General features: G+C 44.0%; 2 protein-coding genes across 12 annotated transcripts in view; one reads left to right on the forward strand and one right to left on the reverse strand.

Moving 5' to 3' along the window:
- TANGO2 (transport and golgi organization 2 homolog) overlaps positions 1-7,702 on the reverse strand; it is a 96,701-nt gene extending 88,999 nt beyond the window's left edge. The window contains exon 1 of one of the 2 annotated variants that reach the window (XM_042442091.1): positions 7,634-7,702. The gene's annotated coding sequence lies outside the window, so the exon portion shown is untranslated. Of the gene's footprint in view, positions 1-6,543; positions 6,630-7,633 lie in introns of those variants that run through there. The other variant, XM_042442092.1, reaches the window with a different exon arrangement.
- Positions 7,703-18,476: 10,774 nt separating this feature from the next.
- The window catches only part of ARVCF (ARVCF delta catenin family member), a 640,643-nt gene continuing 635,883 nt past the window's right edge, over positions 18,477-23,236 (forward strand). For 4 of the 10 annotated variants that reach the window (XM_042441594.1, XM_042441603.1, XM_042441600.1 and 1 more), the window contains exon 1: positions 18,479-18,711. The gene's annotated coding sequence lies outside the window, so the exon portion shown is untranslated. Of the gene's footprint in view, positions 18,712-23,236 lie in introns of all 10 variants that reach the window. The other 6 variants (XM_042441596.1, XM_042441601.1, XM_042441605.1 and 3 more) reach the window with 4 other exon arrangements.

Consider the following 23,236-nt stretch of genomic DNA (forward strand, 5'->3'; position numbering starts at 1 on the left):
ACACCTCCAAGACGTCTTCCCCTGCCCGTCTGTATCCCGCCTATATAACTTAATGTTGCCCACTTTTATAGTAAGCAGAAGTTACCAGTCTCCCTTCATTGTTAGATGCACTCAAACCTTCTCACCAAGTGAAATGGAGGTACTATTCAAATGAGGGTTTGATCAAGTAATGGGTACAACTTTGTGTGACACATAACTCAGCTATGCAAGGATTCACTGGCCCTTATCCATGTTAACAAGACAGGTTATGGACCCAACCTATTGACCAGAGGAATGAAATAAGATTGTCCATTACTGTTCACAGTAGTGGTGGAACTGCTGGCAAATGTTATTAGAGCTAAACATAAAAGGTCTATTAATAGGAGGACTCATGTTTTTTGGGATTCATGCAGATGATGTTCTACTTTATTTGACAAACCCTCAATCAGCTATTATTGTTCTTGTCATGTGCCTCCAAAACCTTTACAAAGTATGGAGACTCTAAGGTGAACCTATCATGGGGGTTTCTTGGCAGGATTTGTTCAGAGGGGGCTTGCTATTACTTCTCTCTGAGGCTGAGAGAGTGTGTTGAGTGCAAGGTCGCCACTGGGTTTCTGTGGCATAGTGGGGATTTGAACCCTGCTCTCCAGAGTCATAGTCCAGTGCTCAATCCACTACATCATGCTGGTTGTGAAAAGAGTATTGGCTTGTTTTGAAATCTATCCTGTTCTCAAAATTGAATCCAAACTTTTTATGCCTTAATATACCACTTACAGAACAAAAGGAGTGCCAGAAATAAACAGGCTTTGTCTTGTGCCATTCCAGTTTCAAATATCTAAAACAAACATTTTATAATAGTTTTTTGTGGGGTTTTCGGGCTATGTAGCCATGTTCTAGCAGAGTTTCTTCCTGGCGTTTCGCCAGCGTCTGTGGCTGGCATCACTCTGAAGAAGTGGAAATTATACAGGTGACAAAGGTACAAATCCTTTCATCTGCCAAGGAAGCCAGGGAGTGATAACATTCTTCTGCATTGGCTCTTCTAGCACAGCTTTAGAGCACTGTGGCTCTATAGCTGGTTCTTAGACTAACCTTTTAGTTGCACCTCTGGCTCCAAGGTCATGTGGAAAAGTGACCGCTAAGTAAAACTGATTCTCTCCATGTTCACGTCCCAAAACATACTGAAGAAAGGAAAAATGTTGAAAGTCACACCCTTCTAATATCTTATTTGGGGGACCAAGTGGAGTATGATCTCAAACATGGCAGCCAGTAGCATTACTGTTGCTAGTAAATCCTGCCCAAAATGGATCAGTACTACTCAGTGACTATATCTCCCTTCAGCCATTGCAAGGACTGAAATAGCTAAGCAATGGAAGACCTTGGACTTAACATGAGCGCTTGGATAAAGAATTTGGCAAACTGTCTCAGTGGAGGAATGAACTTACACAATTCAAGCCGTGAAAAGACAAGAGACAGAGGACAAATGTTGTGAGATTCGGTTGCTGTCTATCCAGTTTCTAAATGCTGATTTATCCATCAGTGATCCCCCTGTACTACATGTTGTCTGGAAAGATGTGCCTTGACAGTTTATCGCAGTATATCCTATGGCTTTGGAATGATTTCACCAGGCACTGGGGTTAATCCCCAATGATAGAAATAACAGCTTGCTCAATCTATTTCTTATTCTGTTGGTTTCCTTTTGCAAGTTGTATTTTAAAGACAAAATTGCATAACATTTTTTTAAAAATTGCAAACAAAAAGTATGGGAAAGAAAGTTGTGTATGAAAATAAATACATACAAATAAATATGCTGGCTATTGGAGTTTGAAAGCTCCAACACTGAAGAAAAATAACTTTCCCAAGCTCATCAAGTTCTATCCATTCCATGCCATTCAGTACCTGTTGCCTTAGGCAACATTCTCACATTGCTTAAAAGTAGAGACAGCTCTGTTTGACTAGGTTTTAAATCACTCTCCACACTTTCAGTTACAAAGGTTGTGGGGGTGAATGGAGAGGGATCATAATTCAGTAGTGAAGCATACACTTTGACTCCAGATGCTCAACTCCTGGCATCTCCAGGTGAAATAGGAGTGGAGAAGCTTGGCCTTCCAGATGTTTAGACATATTTGTAAGAAAGTCCTTAGCTAGCATGGCCACTGAAATGGTTAGTCCAAAGCATCTGGAGAGTCACCACAAATTAAGAAACAAGTAACTTTTAATGGAGGGGAATTTCTGCCTGACTGACCTACAAGAGCCACTGAAGTCAAAATAGACTACACTTGTCCCTCCAATTTATTGTTTTGACTTTCACAGATTTGATTATTCATGGATTTTATTAATATGTTCTCTCTAGGATTATCTAGATCCTCCAGTGCAACTCTATGGTCAACTTTAACCAAAAGTCGCACTGAAGAACCTAGAGATTCCTATAGAGAACATCTCTCTAGATATTTGTAGCTCCTCCAGCACACTATGGTTAATGTCTGGCAGATGCTGACCACAGAGTTGCACTGGAGAACCTAGAGATTCCTAGAGAGGTGTTCGCTCAGGTAAAAACATAGTGTTTTTGTCATTTGCGGTTTTTCCACATTCATGGGAACGTGCCCGTAATCCCAGCGAATGTGGAGGGACAAGTGTACAAGGATAAAGAAGTAGTCAAATCAAGCATATGTTAGCTTTGACAGATTTATTCAATATCTTGTGATGTCATTGTTCTACGTAATTCCTCCACCAATTCAGCAACTATTTCAAACTGCCACAGTATTCATACATGGCCAACGCATCAGTTGGTGACCGTCTTTCTGATTATAGGAAGAGACACTTAGGCCTGTTACAGACTGCCAAAATAAAGCTGCTTCGGGTCTCTTTGGAGGTATGCTGTTTAAATGATGCATGCATCCTAAGAATGCGGAAGCTGCACCAAAGCTGCACTCTGGTGCTTAGGAATGGAGTGTGGCTTTGGAGCGACCTCCGAACTCTTAGGACCCAAGCATCATTTAAATAGCATGCCTCCAAAGAGACCCGAAGCAGCTTTATTTGGGCAGTCTGTAACAGGCCTTAAAATACCAATTTAAATAGTGGTTTCCAAGTAGCCTGTTGGGATTTAGCTAAAAGTTTGACATTACTACTTTAAAGTATCCAAATGTTACTCCAAAAATTAAACTAACCATTAACTAGTTGTACCAACACATTAAAATATGGTGTAACATTTCAGATCTCATCACGTCCCTGAAATTCTCAACACTGGATATCCAGCAAAATGGACATCCAACAATACAGCCTGAGTTTTGAACAAAATTCCTAACTAGGACAATGAACACGTATGTTTCTAGAGTGCTACAAATGGAACAAAACGTTTAAGAGCCGTTAAATTATTCAAACTCAGAAACAGATGGTCTGAAGCAATGTTATGTTTTAGAATTTTTTGAAAATTTAATAACACATATCACTTGTATTGATGCCACAATCCATCTCACTAAAACTGCAACTGCATTAATTTCTTGTTCCCATTCTCTTTAGTGAATAAGAATAAAAATGTATAACATTGTTGCTTTCTTAGTCCTATGATGGCTTTCTTCCAATGAAGTCAAGGTTTCTTCCTCCTCCCCACTTCATTTCACAACAACTTATGAAACGCAGAAGGCTGAGAATAACTGGCCCAAGATTATCATTCGAGTTCCATGGCTCAGGAGGAATTCCAGCCTCAGTCTTCCACCTCACAGTCCAGATACAGTCTTTCAACTACAGTATCATACACCAGAACAGAATGTTTCATTCTCAGAGAAACATTTTTGTTGTTGCAGAATTGCTACAGAACCAGATGTACAATGTAGACACTCTGCAACATTATCCTGAGTCACCTAGGCCCCCATACAGACAGGCCAAAATAAAGCTGCTTCGGGTCAATTTGGAGGTATGCTGTTTAAATGATGCATGCGTCCTAAGAGGCCAGAAGCTGGGCCAAAGCTGTGGTCCAGTCTTTAGGACTGGAGTGTGGCTTTGGCATGGCTTCCGGCCTCTTAGGACGCATGCAAAATCTAAAGAGCATACCTCCAAAGTGACCCTAAGCAGCTTTATTTTGGCCTGTCTGTATAGGCCCCTAGATTCACCTACATAAACGTACACACCATATAGACATAACCTCATGACCAATAAGAACCTTAACCATGTATGGAACATTCTGTGTTAATTATTTCTATAAAGCTAGAAGGCTAGTCTTTACAAAGCCATCATAGAGGATTCATCTGGCAAACAGAAAAGGGCAAGATTAGTCCAGGAATCAAACCTTAAAAATATATGCCTGATGAGAACTGGGGGAAAATCTGGACCACCTCACCATATAAACTAATTTCTGTTCTCTCCTAAGAACTAGTTATCAAAACAGTTCAGAAACAGCATTAACCACTGCTAAAGTGCACAAAATGAATAATGCAATTTCACACAGTGGTCATGGTGGAGGTTATTTCAGTTTTTGGTAGAGCTGCTAGACCTGGAATACTGTAGTAAGACCCTGGAGGACGACAAAAGGACTCTCTCTCTCTCTCTCTCTCTCTCTCTCTCTCTGAGACACTGGTTGGATAGCATCACACTGAAAGATTGACAATAAAAGCTTAAGCATCAAGGGGAGAAAAAGCAAAAGACAACTTTGTGGGAATACTGAACCTGCTCTTACATTCTGGACCTGACATTGGACCAAAACCCTCCATTGATGCATATGGCATTCTAGTGCACTGTTCTCGAAGAACAGTAGCACTGAATACAAAGACTGCCATAGCCCAGTCAGTTGTAATGCCCTGGGACAAGAATGTCCCATGCCACTTGTTGGCAAACCATGATGACAAGAAGCAGAAATAACTGTCTGGTCAGTAGGTTGGCCCTATTTTGTTAGGGAGAGCGAGCACTTGAATTCTTACTAAGCTCAGGAAATATAACCAGCATACCTTGAAACCATACAGAATTTTTCACAGTAGTCAGAAAATGTCCCACAACGCACTCAATGCACATTTTTGTTTTGGTACAGACGCATGAAGGGTAGAGATATCAATTTTTCAAGTAAGTAACAGTACATTGTCATCAGCAAATAAACAACATGCAGAATAGGCACTGCTAAACTAGCCATTTTACAGTAAGTAGAAAGCATTCCTTCTCTTTAGCTTTCATTCAACTTCTGAAGGAGTGAAACTGCCAGGTTTTTTCTCTCTTTTTTAATTCATTTTTGTATTATTAAAACATAAACAACCATCATACAACCAAACAAACAGACATTAGACTAAGCACAATTGTCTATACATAACTCCCTATTAATTTCACTGGATTTCTGAAATTTGATACTCCTATTTCCTCAGTTTCTGGATACTCATCTTGTCATTAGAGTATAAGTATAATATCTGTTACTAACAATGCAATTAAAACGAACAATATCACAATATTCTTCTGTTCCAAGAAGAACTGAAATGATCAAGTCTTATATCCTATTTAAGAAACAGTGTACAATGTACAATTTTAAATTGTTACTTTACTTCTTCCTTTTCTTCAGAGCTGTTAGAAATTCTTTTAGTTTTAAGAAGATAGAGCAAAAACGTTTTGAACAAAGAAATGACTCCTTGGCCTACAGCTGGTTGTTAGTACAATCGGCCCTCCGTTTTCGCAGGCTTGAAATCTGTGTCCCTCGCCCATTTGCGGGTGGCAAACGGAGGGGGACAAAATGGGGTGTGCGCCCATGGCTGCCCGCACCACCATTCAAGTCAATGGGGCTTGAATAAAGGCAATCTTCTGTTTTCGCAGAGGGGGGTCCAGAACGGATCCCTTGCAAAAACAGAGGGGTGACTGTAGAGTCTTTAGATGCAGTGTTCCTGAACATAACATGAGAATGATGTGTGTGTATACGTGCCTTCAAGTTACCGGTCGACTTATGGCAACCCCATGGAGTTCACAGGGTTTTGGTGGCTTTGTTCCTTCCTCTGAAATAGAGCCTACAGCGCCTGGCATTCATTGGCAGTCTCCCAGCCAAGTACTAACCAGAGCTGAAATCCACGACCAAAAAAAACACCAAACCAAATAGGGGTTTTTAAAAAAGCATCTTTACCTTTTGTACATTTTCTGCCCCCAAAATAAAAAAGATTCTGCACTATACAGTGGTAGTGTCTTTCATAATATGTCCAACAGACAAACACAAACTTGTCAACAGGGCTGCAATTTTCTTTTGCACACCAAACGTCTTCCTATCTCTGAGGTGAATGTCTGACATGAAGAAATGAGGTTACAATCGTATATTCAGCTTTCTGGGTGTAAACTTTACTGAAGTCAATGTAAGCCTTACTGAAGCCAAATACAGAGGACGTATTCTAAGATTGTGCTGTTAAGCGAATGAAAGAATCACCATTATTTCACCTCATCAGTTCTTTCCTGCTTAATTCCCCCACGGCTGTTGATTAATATATTTACAGGACCAGTTTTTAAAAACTGAAAGGTTATTGTTATCGCTCCCTGGTCTGTTCCTGGGACTTTATCACATGCGTATTGGCCATACACACATGAAGCTTCTCGCATAAAGGTCATAAGCATCACCTAATTTGAAGTCAAAGGCTTTCGCAGCTGGCACCCATACTTTTTTGTCGGTTTTTGGGGCTTTGTGGCTGTGTTCTGGAAGAGTTTATTCCCGACGTTTCGCCAGAATCTGTGGCCGGCGTCTGCAGAGAATGCTGGAATGAAAGTGAGTGGGGTATATATTGCCATTCAACAACAGAACAATGCACGCACACATACACACAATACATATACCCCACTCCCTTCCATGCCAGAAGTGTAGTGTTTGTGAGACTTTGAGCCTTCTCTGTGGGAGAAAGCTCTGGGCCCACAATAAACCACCATTCCCAGGATTCTCTAGCCCTGAGCCGGGGCAGTTCAAGCGGTCTCAAACTGCGTTCTTTCTGCAGTGTGTTTGGGACCGAAAGGGGCTGCAAAGCCATGCTGAAGAGAAAGGGCTGGAGCTCTGGAGGCCCTCGCCAGGCTAGCTTCCCGTCTGGAGGAGCTTTCCCCGTTTGTTTGGACAAAGGAGCCTGTGTGGGGATACTAAGGAAACAATCGGGAGATACAAGGCGATGCTAAGGTAGTGGTCCCCAAAGGGAGACCTTTCAGAGATGTTGGACTCCAGCTCCCAGCAGCCTTAGCCCTTTGGGCCAATAGCCTGGGATTCTGGGAGCTGGAGTCCAAAAGCCCTTAAAGAGCACAGCCTGGGGACCACTCAGTCTATGGTCCCCAAAGGATGCCCTGTAAGATGTTGGACTCCAGCTCCCAGCAGCCTCAGCCCTTTGGGCCAATAGCCTGGGATTCTGGGAGCTGGAGTCCAAAAGCCCTTAAAGAGCACAGCCTGGGGACCACTGAGTCTATGGTCCCCAAAGGATGCCCTGTAAGATGTTGGACTCCAGCTCCCAGCAGCCTCAGCCCTTTGGGCCAATAGCCTGGGATTCTGGGAGTTGAAGTCCAAAAGCCCTTAAAGAGAACAGTTTAGGGACTACTGCACTAAGGAGGGGGGGAGACCACCAAAATGGGGTCTGGAAGTCGAGAGGGGAAGCGCCCCAAGAGAAGGAAGGCAAGCCCTGCCTCCTCAGGCGCCAGGGCAGCCAAGCTCCGTCTCCCGCCCTCGCCACTCACTCACCCTCCAGAGGAGCCCTCACAACGCCGCTTCCGAACGCCGCTTCCCTCAAGAACGAACCCCCTGATTCGCCCTTTTCGCTGCAGCCACACACCCCCCCTTCGCGCCCATGGCCAAATTAAATCCTCCCTTGTTTCCCGCCCCTTCTCCTCGGAATCCCTTCCTGATTGGTTCTCTTCCTTGTCGCTCAAGCTTCCCAGAGGCGGGCAAGGCCTCCCTCAGGCCAAACGCAGTGCCCCCCCCCAAACGGTGCCTTTTTAGAGCTTTTGGACTTCAGCTCCCAGAATCCCAGGCTATTGGCCAACATGGCCGAGGCTTCTGGGAGCTGGAGTCCCAAACCTCTGAAAGGGCACCCTTTGGGGACCACTGGTCAAAACATACTTTGTGGCTGCTTGAACTGCCCTGGCTGTTTTGGGCGGTCTGTAACTCGCCAGAGATTCCTAGAGATGACCCTCCACTAGGCCTTTGTAGCTCCTCCAGCGCAATTCTATGGTCACTGTCTGGCAGATGTTGACCACAGAGTTGCACTGGAGGACCTACAGATTCCCAGAGAGGTGTTCTCTCAGCTAAAAACGTAGTGTTTTTGTCATTTGCGGTTTTTCCACATTCACAAGGGCCCTGTGTCCCTAACCCCAGAGAATGTGGAGGGACAAGCATTGTGACAAAGTAACTTTTAAATTTACATTAGACATTTAAATGTCTGCACTAGAAGCCTTACAAGAATAAAGCTGTAAAATGCCATCCATATTTTTATTCTTTCCACAGCCTTCGTCCATCTTTTGAGGATAGGCCTCAAAAATTTAATAATAATAATAATAATAATTTTTATTTATATGCCGCCTCAACTGCAGGATCCAGACAGCTTACATCATCTATCACTTTTTTTATATCCTCCTGTTTCCCAAAGAAGGGAATCAAGGCAGCTTCCAGCTTCCAAACAATTGCTTTCATATTTATTTCTCATTTGCCAAGTTCTTTCCTTCCCTTTCTTGCATCTCTATAATGTCATCACCTTACACACACCCTTTCTTTGGCTTAATGTAGATCACCCCCCAAAAATCCCGGGGATAACAGCTTCCAAATTCAGTTTGCTGACGTAGTAGTAGTCCTTTAACACAATTCATCTCACTAGAACCACTCTTGAGCAACAGGCATCTTCCACTTTGCAATTCTCCTGAGGGACTAACAAGAAGAAATAACTAATTCTGCAAACGTTCAGGACAACTAGGCTTTGGGGAAAGAATCAATAAGGAACTGTAAAATTTTGTTGGTACTTTGGCAGCAAGGGTCATTTAATTAAATAATAGCATTACTAATAATTTAATTCAGCATGAAATGTTTATGCTGAAATTCCAACTTAATCCAATTCCAAATTAAGTCAGTCGCCTAATTAAAAAAGTAATCAAATAGTGGCTGTTGTGTTGTTGTTGTTTTGTTAGCTAATTTCCTTATACACTTGTCCCTCCATATTTGCTAGGGTTAGGGGCACAAGACCCCCATGAATATAGAAAAACAGCAAATAACAAAAACAACATGTTTTTACCCGAGAGGACACTGCTCTAGGAATCTCTAGTTCCTCCAGTGCAACTCTGTGGTCAACATCCAACAGACATTGACCAGAGAACTGCGCTGGAGGAGCTACAAAGGCCTAGTAGAGTATTCTCTCTGGGAATCTCTAGGTCTTTCAGTGCGACATTTAGTTAAAGTTGACCATAGAGTTGCACTGGAGGACCTAGATATTCCTAGAGAGAACATATTAATCAAATCCGTGAATAATCAAAACCACAAATATCAAAGCCACAAATATGGAGGGATGAGTGTATAATATCTTCAGTACTTTTAACTGTTGAATTTTGCTCTCTAGCCCTCCATGTTTTTGACCCACCAACCCTGTGCAATATATACAGTAGTCAGTGGTGAAGAATTATGGGAGAGGCAGTCCAAAAGCATCTGGAGGTCCAAAGATATCCCAGTATTGATCAAAAAATGCCCCAAGAGGTAAAATAGCAGATTCGCACAAAATATGTTGACTGACAGGAGAACATAGTGCTTCTAGACATATGATGCTTGTATTTCCCATAAATAGTTTCATGCATTTCCTAAGTATTGGAGGCTAAGTGGCAGGGCCTCTAGCTAGACTAGAAGTCCAAATTATCACATACATTTTACACATATAAAAATAGTGACACACCTGGCTGAATGAAACTACATGTGAAAGGGATCTGGGGGTCCAAGTAGACCACAAATTGAACAAGAGAGTCAACAGTGCGATGCGGCAGCTAAAAAGGCCAATGCAATTTTAGGCTGCATCAATAGAAGTATAGTGTCTAGATCAAAGGAAGTAATAGTGCCACTATATTCTACTCTGGTCAGGCCCCACCTAGAATATTGCGTGCAGTTCTGGGCACCACAATTTAAAAAGGACATTGAGAAACTGGAGCGTGTCTAAAGAAGGGCAACTAAAATGGAAACCATGCCCTATGAGGAGTGACTGAGGGAGCTGGGGATGTTTAGCCTGGAGAAGAGAAGGTTAAGAGGTGATATGATAGCCCTGTTTAAATATTTGAAGGGATGTTATACTGAGGAGGGAGCAAGCTTGTTTTCTGCTGCTGCAGAGAGTAGGACCTGGAGCAATGGATGCAAGCTACAGGAAAGGAGATTCCACCTCAACATTAGGAGGAACTTCCTGACAGTAAGGGCTGTTCAACAGTGGAACACACTCCCTTGGAGTATAGTGGAGTCTCTTTCCTTGGAGGTCTTTGAGCACAGGCTGGATGGCCATCTGTCGAGGATACTTTGATTGAGATTTCCAGCATGGCAGGGGGTTGGACTGGATGGCCCTTGCGGTCTCTTCCAGCTCTATGATTCTATGAGTTTTAATTTCTAGAGACCAGCTAGTAGGGGCAGGGATGTGAGACCAGATCCTAAAGTGAAGTCAAAGGCTTTCACGGCCGACAGCCATCGTTTTTTGTGGGTTTCTCAGGCTGTGAGGTCGCGTTCTAGAAGAGTTTACTTTTGATGTTGCTGCTGCTGGTAAAATGTCAGGAATAAACTCTTCTCGAACACGGCCTCACAGCCCAAAAAACCCACAAGAAACTATAAATCCTAAAGAATTATAGCTGTACCACCTCAAGCCAAAAAATTGTTACGACGTTACAAGGTAGAATAGCAATAAAATGTTGCAGTTTAGAGTGCCTCCCCTCTGTTTCCCAATGCGTCATCCATGCTCTTCCATTCCCTTTCCACCCAGTTTTCCACTTTCCTCGCCTCCATCAGCATCTGGGGTCTCTCAATATACTCATGTCTTCAGTTCTCAGAATCCCACCCTGTAACACCTTAGAGACTTTCTGTTAATTTTTTCTCTGATGCCTCTCTCTTGCTGTAGGTTACTACGGCATTTCTACCTGGATATCAGAAATGGAACAAATGATTCACAAGGAGCAAAAACAGGACAAAGCAAGGGCCTGTCCCTAGTAATTCTAGAGGCATACAGACTGAGAGGCAGTACAGACTGGCACTTTGCACCAGCCTGACTGCGTACTAGGGGTGAAGAAGTTCACACGCTCCAAGCCCTTCTTCCTTCGCTGGGGCGCCATCTTGGCACATGCCTGTTTACACAGCGTGTACCACAATGACATCCCTCGTGCGCAGCACTCTAACAACGCTGCGCATAAGGGGCGTCATAACGCTGCACCATGGTGGTTATGGCACCCCTTCTACGGTGCAAAAAGAAGCCCCTTTGGGGAGCTTCTTTTTGCTCCGTGAGCAGGCCACAGCATGTGGTTGCTGCATCCTGCTTCTGGGGCTGGATGGGACTTTGGGGTACTTTTTTACAATGGTTCCATTCTTTCCTGGAGAGGCAAACCCAGACAGTGGTGTTGGAGGACTCCTATTCGACTCCCTCGCCATTGACCTGTGGGGTCCATCGGGGTTCTGTTTCGTACCCCATGCCATTCATGGATGGCCCTTGTGGTCTTTTCCAATTCTATGATTCTACGATTCTTTGAGTCTCAGTTTTTTGGGATAAAACAGGATAGCATCATCAACAACAATAAACTAATTACTAGCATCTAATGCACACACATCCCAGTCAAGTGGCAGGTCTAGCCTTCAAATTAAAACCAGGTCCTTGCAGTCATGCAAATATTATACAGCTTCTGTGAATGCCAAGCCTGCTGAAGTCCTCCTTCACATAATACAGTCAAGTCGTGACTACTGAGCAAATCAACTGCTCCTGATTTTCAGGTTGTTTTGCTCTTATTGTCGGAAGAATAACGTTTTGGTGATGCCCTCTATATAACATGTGCACACTGATAGCAAAATAGCATCCTAAATGCCGGCAGAATTTCAGTGTGAAATGAGTTTGGAAGGTGCCCCAGCTCTGAACAAGCTGAGCGGCAGTATCTATTAGTGTTTGCAGTGCTCCAGTTGATTACTTAATGCCTGTGCTGTATTTTGAAGCAAGAGGTCTTATCACCTCTCAGGAATGAGTCTGTACCCTACTACACTGAGAGCAGCAGATAATTTTGATGTTAAGTAGAAGAGATTTACATTAGGAAGCAGTACATTAGAAAATGCTTTCGGATGGTTGATTAGAGTGCAGCAAGACATGTCATAAGCTATCACTCAAAAGCCCAACCAAAAAAGAAAAAGAAAGTAAAGGAAAAAATAAAATAAATCAGTGTTGTTTACTGCAGGTGGATTTGGATTAAAGGTAGCCTAGAACTATTCTGAGATATCTTAAGGTAGTCCCAGAATATCCAAATTTCCTTTATAAGGCAGCCTCGGTAACAAATGTCATAAACAGTTGGGGACTGCCCTTCATCAGATGCAAGAAGAATTTTATGTAGAGTTACAAATATGAACGCAATGTCCATGGAGGGTTTAGGGCCACATTGGGAGCAGTGAGGCCAGAAGAAAATGTCATGCCAAAAATGCAGATTGTAGCAATTCGCAAAAGAGTCACTGCATGAAAGGAAACACATCCTTATATTATAGGTGCACGTTGTGTGATTTTAAAGCCTTTGTTCCTATTAAAATCACAGGAGACTTCTTGAAGAATTCTTATTCAGCTGCCTCACCCTAGAACCTGTTTTTGAAGTTTGTTTGTTCCAGAATGGTCACCCCAATGTTGGCGACAGAATTCCCTAGGAGACGGAAATGTTTCCTCATTCCTTACTGACCACTGCCATTCCTGATGTCAGATTTATGTCTGTTAATCATCTCACAAATGATGGCGTATTGGAAGTTGAACCGCTATGTTTATTTCAAGGGTGTCACGCTGAGGATGGAGCAAGCTTATTTTCTGCTGCTCCAGAGAATAGGACCCGGAGCAATGAATGCAAGCTAAAGGAAAAGAGATTCCACCTCAACATTAGGAGGATCTTCCTGACAGTAAAAGCCATTCCACAGAGGACAACATTCCCTTGGAGTTTGGTGGAGTCGCCTTCTTTGGAGGTTTTTAAACAGAGGTTGAATGGCCATCTGTCAGGGGTGCGTTAATTGTGGGTTCTTGCATGGCAGGGGGTTGGATTGGATGGCCCTTGGGGGTCTCTTCCAACTCTGTGATATTGTGTAAACTGCTGTTCTTTGGATGGCATTGTTAAAGTCTGTAATAATATTGCCTGGGTAAGACAGAGGTATAATCTATGGTTTGAGTAGGGCTCATATGGTCTGTGCAGATACAGTCTGATAGTGCCACTCTATTCTGCTTTGGTCAGGCCTCACTGGGAATCCTGTGTCCAGTTCTGGGCACCACAATTCAAAAAGTCATTGATAAAGATGTTGAATAGCCCTGGGCCCAGGACAGAGCCCTGTGGGACCCCACTGGTCACTTCTCTCCAGGATGAAAAGGAGCCATTGCTGGGCACAATTTGGGTTCGGCTGGTCAACCATTGGGTTGGCCTAAGTCAGCAATGACTTGAAGGCACACCAGAATCAGCAGGTGGAGCCAGTGTTTGTGTAGAAAGGTGGCAAATAAATGAAATAAATGTATATTTGGCTGTATAAGGATCCAGCATGGTTTGTAGTGTTGGTTTATGACAATGGGAGACCAGGGTTCGAATCCCCGTTAGGCCATGGAAGCTCACTGGGTGCCCTTGGGCAAGTCACACTCTCTCAGCCTCAGGGGATGGCCAGGACACACACACATTTTGCCCAGAAACCCCTCCCACAGATTTCCCTCAGAAATGACAAACTATTTGAAGGCCCACAAGAAGGCGTGGCTAGAGGATTAAGAGTGACAGCCAGGCTTCTAATAGGCTCCGCCCAACACCAGGCGAGGCGAGGCGAAGTTTGGTGCGCGTTAGAGGGGACGTCAGCAGCCAGAGGAGCGCACCAATCAGGCATCGCTCGCTGGGCGGAAGAGAACCAATCGGCGCAGAGACGAGGCGGGCTGGGAAAAAAGGCCAGCCAATTAAGCGCCTCCTAGTTCGTCCGTCTCTAGGCAGAGAGCGAAAAGACCCCAACCTGGCCCTCAATAGCTCTTAGTGAGAGCGGCCTTCTGTGTGGGTGCAGCCACATGGCAGAATAAAAAACAGTCTGACCCCGCTTTAACTGGCCAGGGTTCTATTTTAGGGTTTGTAGTTTGGGGAGGTCGTCAGTCTGGCTCTGTCAGAGAGCCTTCAACAAACGACAAAGCCCAGGAGTCAGCTATGGCAGCGAAAGCGAGGCCAAACTGCCTTATTTCTACAGTGTAGATACAGCTAAAGAGGTCGCTCCCTCAGCCCCAGGAAGCTTAGTACTCCTTTTTATATCTCTTTATTCAGTGGTCTCCACACTGGGCTCTTTTAAGGGAATTTTGGACTTCATTTCCCAGAATCCCAGGCTATTGGCCAACATGGCTGAGGCTTCTGGGAGTTGAAGTCCACAAGCCCTTAAAGGGTGCACTTTGGGGACCACTGTCTTTCTTAAATCCCTGTAGGTGGGGGTGAGTAAAGAGGTTTAACATAGACGGCATCCGCACTGGAGCAATAACCTGGTTTGACACCGCTTTAACTTGTCTGGTTCAAAGTGATGGAATTCTTGCTTTTGTAGTTTGTTGTGGGCCCACAGCAGAACAGAGCAAAACACCCTGCAGAAACAATCCAGTTTGAGATCGCTTGAATTGTCCTGGCTCAGTGCCAGGGGATCCTGGGAATTGTAGTTCTTGTGGCCCCAGAGCTCTCTGACAGGGAAGGCCTAGTGTCTCCCAAAACTACAATTCCCAGGATTCTTTAGCGCTGAGCCAGGACAGTTCAAGCGGTCTCAAAGTGGATGATTTCTGCAGGGTGTTTCAGACCATAGATTAAAACACGCAAAGCCATGGAAACATACAGGTTAAAACAGGGCGCATTAAAACAGTGGTTCCCAATCTTTTGGTCCTCCCAAGAGTTTTGGACTTTAACTCCCAGAAGTCCCAGCTAGCTTGGCCAAAAGTCAGGAATTCAGGGAGCTGAAGTCCAAAACACCTAGAGGACTAAGGTTTGAGAACCACTGCATTAAAATTATTTATTTATTTATTTATTTATTTATTTTCTTATATCCCACCTTTCTCCCAATATAGGGACTCAAGGCGGCGAATGGAAGATTTCCAACAGTCACCCTGCTATCAGCACCCCTGTTCAAGTCTATTGAGTCTCTCCATCTGGAATACAGTCTTTCCCCCCTTTCCCTACTTCTCTCAACCTTACCAAAGCATTATTGTCTTTTCTAGTGAGTCATGCCTTCTCGGTTTAGCCATTTTGGCTTTTAGGAAGAGTTCAAGCTTGATTTGCTCTCAGACCCATCTATTAACATTCTACCAGATCCACAAAACTCTTCTCCTGTGCCACATTTCCAATGAGTTGATTGTCTTCCTATCCACTTCCTTCACTGTCCAGCTTTCACAACCATATATAGAAATGGGAAATACGATAGCATGGACCATCCTAACTTTAGTATTCGGTGATATATCTTTACACCTCAGGATCTGTTCTGGTTCCTTCATAGCTGCCCTCCCAAGTCCTAGTCTTCTGATTGCTTGACGGCAGTCTCTATTCTAAGTAATGACTGAGGCAAGTTATAGAAAATCTTTACTATTTCAGCATCTTCATTGTCTGCTTTAAAGGTATGGAAATCACCTGTGGTCATTACTTTTGTTTTCTTAACATTCAACTGCAAACCTGCCTTTGCACCTTCTTCCTTGACTTTCTTCAGCAATCGTTCCAAGTCTTTGCTATTTTCTGCTAGTAGCATGGTGGCATCTTCCAGTTTCCATGCCCTGGATGGCATAATCCTGAAATGTTTGTGTGCGTGTGTGTGTATGAGTCTACTCGAAAGGAGTCTCGATGAGATTAGTAAAGCTTGTTCCCAGGACAGACTTCACAGCATTGTAGCCTTTGGAAAGTCCTTTGAATTGTTTCCAATATTTTTTTATTATTTGAAAATGCAGTTTGGACCCAGGAGCAATTTCATGGAGGCAACCGACAGGAGAAAGTTTGTAAGCTCACCTCCACACTTGGGGGCCACTCACACTAACATTTTTGAACAAAAAGATTTGTATCTCTGCGCCAATTCAGAACTGATTCAGAATTGGTCCAGCGTTCCCACTATGTTTATCACGATTGAATCTCTCTATGCCATTATAACCCTGTTGCCGCTCACATTTGCCACCATACTGATTTAAAATGGAGGTGCTTCCATCTCCGGGAACAATGTACCTGATCTGAATCAATTCAGTAGTGTGTTCACACTACCAAAGTAGCGAATCGTTGTGGTGCTTTAAAAAAACATTAATGGACCCGGTGCCAAATGAGCTTTTTGCTCGCTCCCCCCCAAACTGCACCAATAGTAGTCGGGATGAGTGTGAACTCCATGGAAATAAACAAGTTCCACGCCAGTTTATTTCTCCAGTGTGAACGGCCCCCAATTGTTTCCTGTTGTATCTGACTGCACAGTGTTGGTGTTTCAAACCTTTTCAGAAGAAAGAAACAGAAGTCTGAGGATGGTGGATATTGCCCCACTCCTAAAGATCTCTGCTTGTGAATAGCACTGTTTAGGGTCAAATCCACACTTGCTTCCAATTATTGGCAACCCTAGAATCGCTTTTAAATAGGAAAGTGTGTGTGTGTGTGTGTGAGACTTTTGCTCTGAGCCACATATACTTGCAAGAAAGCCTCCTCCACCTTTGCATTTCAAGGGAGGAGAAAGGGGCTGTTAACTTCATTGTGTGCACCTTGCCTTCCTTGGATAGGCGTTAAAATCCTTGGATAGGCAAGATGGGTATGAGATGGAATTTCAGGAGGTGCAACAAAGATACTTCTGTGAATCTAATTCCAGTTTTCTTTTGTCGGTCAAGACAAAATCTGGGAGTCACCTGCATGCCTGTGAATCTCAGTCAGCAAAAAAGTTCCCTGTTTGACAAGATCATGATTGAGAAGCAGGATCAAAGAAGTAATTGAATGTTACATTCACAACTCGGATTGATTTTTACTGTCTACTAATCCCCCCCTCCGAATAAATTAGAATCTAATTGCTTCATTTAGATTTGCGTTATAAGCAAAGCTTCCTTTTAAAAGTTCGATTTGTTCACCCGCAGCATTGTATGGGGTTCAATTTCTGGTTTGAAAAATGAGAAACGAGGCTTTTTCATCTTCAAATGTGATAATTACTTTCATGGAGGGTACAACCATTAAGCAAAAACATTTCCTAGGAGTGTGGGGTACAGGGAAGTTACCCTTTTTTCCAAGCTTTCCATGTGTGGGCATCCATTCTATTTTCTGAATGGACAGAAAAGCAATTGAGTGTGAGAACAAAAGAAGGAAGGAAGGAAGGAAGGAATTGTTGTTCACAGGGAAGGAGGAAGGCAAGAAGTTACTTTTTTTCCCAAGTGGCGGCCTTCAGGTGTTGACATCAATTATGTTCTCTGAATGGACAGAGAAATAATTGAGTGTGAGAAAGAAGGAAGAAAGGAAGGAAAGAAGGAAGGAAGGAAGGAAAGGAGAAAAGAAAAAGAAAGGGAAGGAGGTTGTTCACAGGGAAGTTACCTTTTTTTTCAAGTGGGAGCTCTCCATGTGTGGGCATCCATTCTATTCTCTGAATGGACAGAAAAGCAATTGAGTGTGAGAAGAAAAGGAGGGAGGGAGGGAAAGAAAGATAGATGTTCACAGGGAAGGAGGAAGGGAAGGAGTTACCTTTTTTTCTAAGTGGGAGCCTTCCATGTGTGGGCATCCCTTCGGTTTTATAAATGTACAGAAAAGCAATGGAGTGGAAGAAGGAAGGAAGGAAGGAAGAAAAAGAAGAGAGAGAAAGAATCGTTCTTCACAGTCCCTTTTTCTGAAGTGGGAGCCTTCCATGTGTGGGCATCCGTTTTATTCCCTGAATGGACAGAAAAGCAATGGTGTGTGAGAACCAAAGAAGGAAGGAAGAGAGAGAAAGAAAGAAAGAAAGAAAGAAGATTAGATAGACAGATAGATAGATGATAGATACATAGATAGTTCTTCACAGGGAAGGAGGAAAGAGTTACCTTTCCCTCAAGTGGGAGCCTTCCATGTGTGGGCATCCTATTCCCTGAATGGCCAGAAAAGCAATGGAGTGTGAGAAGGAAGGAAGGAAGGAAGGGAAGAGGGAGAGAGAGAGAGAGAGAGAAAGAAAGAAAGCATCTCTCCCATTCCTTGAAATGGACAGAAAAGCCCTGGAGTGGGGGGGGACTCTCAGGGTGAAGCTAGGCACTGCCAGAAAAACCCATCTGACCCCAATGCTCTTGCAAGGTCCCAGAGAGAAGAGACAGCTAGGGAGGGAGCCATTGAGCTTGTGTGTGTTCTTCTCTCTCCCTCCTCCTCCTCTTGCTGCTGCTGAAGGGATGAGAAGCTGGCAGCTGGTTGCAGGAGGGCTCCTGGGCTGGGCTTGCTGCCTTTCTCTCCCTCCCTCTGGCAGGCAAAGCAAGGGAGGTTGACCCTGGGCTCCAGTGATCAATCGTGGAGGGTTCTCCTCCCCTTTGGACCCCTCCTCTGTCTTCTCTGCGATCGTCTGAAGCCAGCCAGAGAGGAGCATCATCCTTTCAGAGCTCAAGGCAGAGAAGGAAGGCGAGGAGGAGGAGGAGGACAGAGAGAGAGAGAGAGAGGGTGGGTGTGGTTTGGGTCAGATCATGGAGGGAGGGAAGGAAGGAAGGAGGAAGGAATGGATGAATGAATGAGCTGGCATGCAAGGAGAACAGCCTTCCATGCAAGGAGAACAGTCTTCCCCTCCTCCCTCCCCAACAAGCCTTTTTTGTTGTTTAAAATCTTTATTTTATTGCAGCCTTCCCTCTTGGATCCTGGTTGTGTTGTTTTGCTGTCATGTCAGCATCCTTGGCAGAGGGAGATCCCATGCATTGCATTGGGCTCATTGTTCCAGACAGGGCTGGCTTGCAAGGGGGGGAAAGCATTTCAAAAATTATTATTTTTTAAAAAACCAGCCTATATCCAAGGCTGCGGGAAAAGCCTGCAATGATGCCCTGGCTTGGTCAAGTCCTGCCCTTGGCATGGAGGGAAGGAAAGTGATGCCTCTGCCTTTCTCTTTATTGTGGATGCCCAAGAGCCAGCCTGCCATTCCAGCCCTGCTTCTTGGCCCCATTCCTTCCCCTTCTCCTTCATTGTAGGGGGTGGTTGTCTTCTCACAGCCCCCCCTCCACACTTTCAGCTTTCCTAAAGTGGCTCTTCTCAAACTTCTGGGGTGCTTGTAGGCTTCTTTTCTGGGGTGGTCAAGAACTGGAGGGGATTCTTTTTTGGGGAAAGCTGCCTGCAGACCTTCATGGGTCCCACAGTGATGCTGAATGTGGCAGAACCAGGTAAACATCATCTTTAGCAAAGATACTGAAGGGATGAACCTGGGGCTGGTGTTGCACTGGAGAAATAATCTGGTTTGACACCGTTTTAAATGCCAGGGCTCAGTGCTGTGGGATTCTGGGGAGTGTAAGTGTACTTTATTGACTGTGGAAGAGGGAATTGACTTCTTAGAGCAAACTGGCACATAAGGGATCGATTCCTCATGCACTCCACAAACTACAGTCCCCACAATTCCATAGCATGGAGCCGTGGCAGTGAAACTAGTGTCAAACTAGAATCCAAAGACATAGCTGTGTTAGTCTGTACATAGAGACATCTTGTAGCACCGTTGAGACGAACTGGACGAAAGAAATGGGCAGCAGGAGCTTTTGTAGGCTTTGGTCTACTTCCTCGGATGCGGAGTGTCAAACTGGCTTATTTCTCCAGTTTGGATCCAGCCTGGGAAGGACTTTCTAAGGTTGCAGCTGCCTTGCATGCTTTCCTGAAGGAGGACCCCAATGGAGCCATGGTAGGGTTGATTCCTGAGTAGACATGTAAGACAGACTGCTTTAGGCACTATCCACCGTGAGTCTCATCTTACACTGCAGAACCTTTCATCATTTTCATCCTTGCTTATTATGCTTTCTCCAGACCTCACTCCCCAGTGTCAAAGCAGGGGATGCTTACAGCCAGAGAGGGATTTTCTTCTGCAGCTTGAGGACCAGGTTTCTTTGGGGCTGCTCTTAAAAACAGAGAGCTCTGCTCCCGGGGACAGAATATTGACATGCAGGTGGCATGCGGCAGTCTTATTTAAGTGGGTTGCCAGTTAAGCTTCCCCAGCGAGTGGAAGCGATCTAAGTTACAAAATTGTTGGAGAAGCGGGGACTGTGTCGAAACTGGGCATTGATTTTTTGCACCACACTTCAGGAGTGCGCAAATGGAGGAAGGGGTTGGTTTCTGGCACGAGAGCCGCCTCCTCTGCAGGCAGTGTCCTTTCTGAAACAACATCCAAGGGCTAGCGTGTTTTGGCAAACTGGAAACGCTGGCAAGGGCTTGAGAGCACCGTGGAAGAACAGCTGTTCCCCTCCATCTCTTTCCCCCAGCATTTCTGGAATGTACCTAAATGGTTATAGGATATACCTTGTTAGGCAAATGGTGTGTTTTACTTTTCCTTGAACAAAGCATCCAGGTATGTCTTAAGAAATGCAGGCACGTTGCTGTTCTTTCATGTCTTGCTGCTGGAGAATTTCTAATCTGGCACTGATTTTTTACTTACTGTATATACTCATGTATAAGTCTAGAAAATTTAGTCAAAAATTGACCCCCCAAAACCTGGTCATCCATGGGTCAGTTTAAGTACTGTATTTTAACTCTCTCTCTCTCTCTCTCTCTCTCTCTCTCTCTCTCTCTTTATATATATATATATATGGAGCCATCTCCTTTCTCTGAATAAAAGGCAAGAGCTTAGCACCAAAAAGAAGTATGGATCCCCTCTATTCTTTCATCCATCCAGCCTTTAGGATGAGCACAGTTATTCCTGCCAGAATTTTCTAAGTTCATTGGCATCATTTTCCTTTGCACCATCCTTTACATCCTTTGTTACATGCCTCTAAGTTTTACTCTCGACTTATCCATGCGTCATATCAAAATCCATGATTTTGGCCCCAAAACCTGCTCTCGACTTAGACATGAGGTCGACTTATAGCTGAGTATATATAGTATATTGTAGTTTTCAAGTGGTGGGTACCAGTCGGTACTGCATCCAAAGAACTGAGTTTGTATCCATGAAAGCTCATGCTAAAATAAAAGCCAGTTAGTCTCAAAAGCGCTGCCACATTTCTTTTTTCCTCCCCTCCCACTCCCTCTCTTCTTTTTTCTTTCATTGGTGCAATTTTTTCAATGTTAACTCTGATCCTGCCCGTGCTGCCAGCGTATAGTCTAATTCGGATCAGTTGGACCCAAGTCGAAAGTCACATATGCGTCTTGGTTTACACCTGGCGACTTAAAATTATCTGGCGATGGTTTTGAAAATGGAGTTTGTTGGGAGGAGTGGTCCAAAGTTAGCAAAAATGCAAATGAACGCAGCGCTGGTAACTTGCTCTCTCTCTGCCTCTCTCCGTGCTGTGTTTTTCTGGCAGCACCAAATTCATTTTCCCCCCCTTTCATGCTTTACATTCTGTCACAACTGTAGTTAACAAATCACTCGGCGGCTTCCTTTGAAGAGGGTGTGTTTGTAAACGTGTATCGCAGTTATAGAAATCTGAAGCTGGTGCATCTTGTTTTTTCTTCAATGCAATTTGCTAGAGCTCCACAAACATCTCTCTGGAGGGTATATATGCCTAAGCTCTGGAAACAAAAATCTATCAGAAAACACGTCAGAGCTGCTGTAACATCAGATCTGTAATTTGTTGCTTTTAATATTTGATTGTGTGGATAGAAATCACTCACATGGAAACTATAAAGACATTCCTCCCGGTAGCTAAGAGGAAAAATGCTTGGGTGGTTCTTCTCCTCTCAGACTGAACCATAACATGATCATACTTGGAACATAAGAAAGATTAATCTCTACTGTAACCAATGAGTGCTTCTGCCCTCTGATTTTCTTTTACCTGAAGGTGAAGGGTTCTCAAAGCCAGAAATGTAAAGGAGCAGGAAACTGGTCCCTTGGTCAATGTCCCATCTGCCCCTTGGGAAGATTCTCCAAAGAGCCTGAGGTTTGCCTCTTTTTCTTTGTTGTTAACAAGCATCATCTTCTGCCTCACACCCTCATTTTTATCTCACCACTGTTTGGCATTTTCCTAAAGTACCTTTTTTAAAAAAACGTTCAAACTAAACAGATCTCCATTGCATCTTGCTCTTGTCTATTTCTTACAAACAGGAGCTGGAAGTAGAATGTGAATCTACACTTCTGTATAAGTTTGAGGATAGAGAGAGAGAGACTCGGCTGCCATGCAGCCAGCGCTTCTGGCAGAATTGGAAAGCCACTGTTGGCCATGGTTTTTGGTGGCCGGAGAGTGCTGTGGCTGGAGGCCAGCTCCATTGCTAAGTGCCCAGAAGTTGCTAGCCTGCAAAAGGGGGAAAAATCTTTAGCCTGCTTTTGTCCCTTGTAAGTAAAAAAAAGCAGACAAATGTAAATTTGCGTACCAATAGAACAAGAGTCGGGCGGAGAGTGCTTTGCTTTGCTCTAGACCCATAAGCTGTTACTTTGCTTTGCTCTAGACCCAAGTTGCATCTGCACCAAAGAAATAATGCTGTTTGGCACTGCTTTAACTGCTGTGGCTATGGAATTCTGGGGTGTGTACTTTTGTGAGTTATTTAGCCTTCATTGTCAGAGAGCTCTGGTGCCACTGCAGTCTACACATCCCAGGATTCCAGAGCATGGAGCCATGGCAGTTAAAACTGTGTCAATTTGCATCATTTCTTCCCCAAACATCTTCTCTGCAGCATTGCCACCTTTAGCATTCATGGTAATTGAGCTGATCTTGCAAAGGCACTTTATTCCCTCTTCCTATGCCATCTACATCTGTACTGACCATGGAAGAAGGTCTTCACTTCTTGTGGCAAACTAGCAAATAAGGGATAGATTCCTCTGTTCGCCACCCCACACACTTTGTCTACCTGGAAATCATAGTTGCCAGTGGTGACCAGGTGAGTGGTTAAATATAAGCCTGCCTCCCTCTGATGAAAACTCTTTGTACATTTTGTACATGTGTTAGAATGGAAAAACCAGTTTACTCTTCAGATGAACTGCCTATAGGCATTACAGTTGTGGATGGTTTTTTAAATGTAACCCTTCTTTCTCTTTTGAGGGTGATTACCGGATGATCTATCTGTCTGTCTGTCT

This window comes from Sceloporus undulatus, chromosome 10, assembly GCF_019175285.1.
Source record: "Sceloporus undulatus isolate JIND9_A2432 ecotype Alabama chromosome 10, SceUnd_v1.1, whole genome shotgun sequence".
Taxonomy (NCBI): domain Eukaryota; kingdom Metazoa; phylum Chordata; class Lepidosauria; order Squamata; family Phrynosomatidae; genus Sceloporus; species Sceloporus undulatus.